We start from the raw sequence: 947 nt of genomic DNA, 5'->3' as shown, positions 1-947 counted from the left end.
TAAATTTGACAATTGGAGAGGTAATTCGCTTTGAAGTTCTGAGATGTCCGTTGTTCCATGATGAAACACATCCACTACAGTGTCACATATATACTCTTCTCCAGTATTGTTCAGGGACTATTTCTATAATATTTTTTATACACCATTAAGGAAGGAGGTAGGAAAAGGAGCCTGTATATTTCCTTCCATGGCTAATTTATCTGTTATTTAGTGTGTACCCACCTTTAGATTTATTGCTTCCAGCAATCTCGCTGTCTTACGAAATACCATCTGAGCTTCAAATTGATGTTCAGCTGCATTCTGATGCCCCACCCTGGGAGAAGCGTATCCAACAAACTGCGTGTTTTGGCTGGCAAGCATCATGACTGGATTTACGACTTCTGAATAGCTCTTAAGTAAATTTAGTCTTTTTAACCTTAACTTCTTAAAACTGGACAGGATGTGTAAAAAAAATGCTATAACTCACAAACTATCTTGACATTTTGCCATAAATGAGCAACAAGGTTTAGATTCAGGGTCAGAGTTCAGAATTTGCATGAACAATTGCTCCATAATGAGATTGTTCTGTTCACATCTGATTAAGATTAAGTATATATGATTAGAAGGATTTTTTTATGCCCTTTGTTAACTCTAACCAGACTCCTTGTCTTCTCACCTGTTGATTTAACGGACTTCTGGTATATCACTCGAGGTGGCTTCCTTTTCATCGTTATACGGTGCGTCACACATTCATGTTTGGGAAACATCAACCCCTGAAGGAAAGGAACGGGTTTTACCTACTTCTTTGGAATGTGCCCAGTTCCCTGAACTGTTGATTATCACATGCTAGGTTGAATTTCCTAAACAGGGGACCTGTGAGGCAACTTTAGATGCATAAACAACTGTAAACCGTCAGGTCTTGAGACTGCACGTACGCACACACACACCAGCACACACCCTTATCAAAA

The sequence above is a fragment of the Fundulus heteroclitus genome, chromosome 20 (assembly GCF_011125445.2).
Source record: "Fundulus heteroclitus isolate FHET01 chromosome 20, MU-UCD_Fhet_4.1, whole genome shotgun sequence".
NCBI classification, from domain to species: Eukaryota; Metazoa; Chordata; class Actinopteri; order Cyprinodontiformes; family Fundulidae; genus Fundulus; species Fundulus heteroclitus.
Note: the sequence above shows the minus strand (reverse complement) of the source record.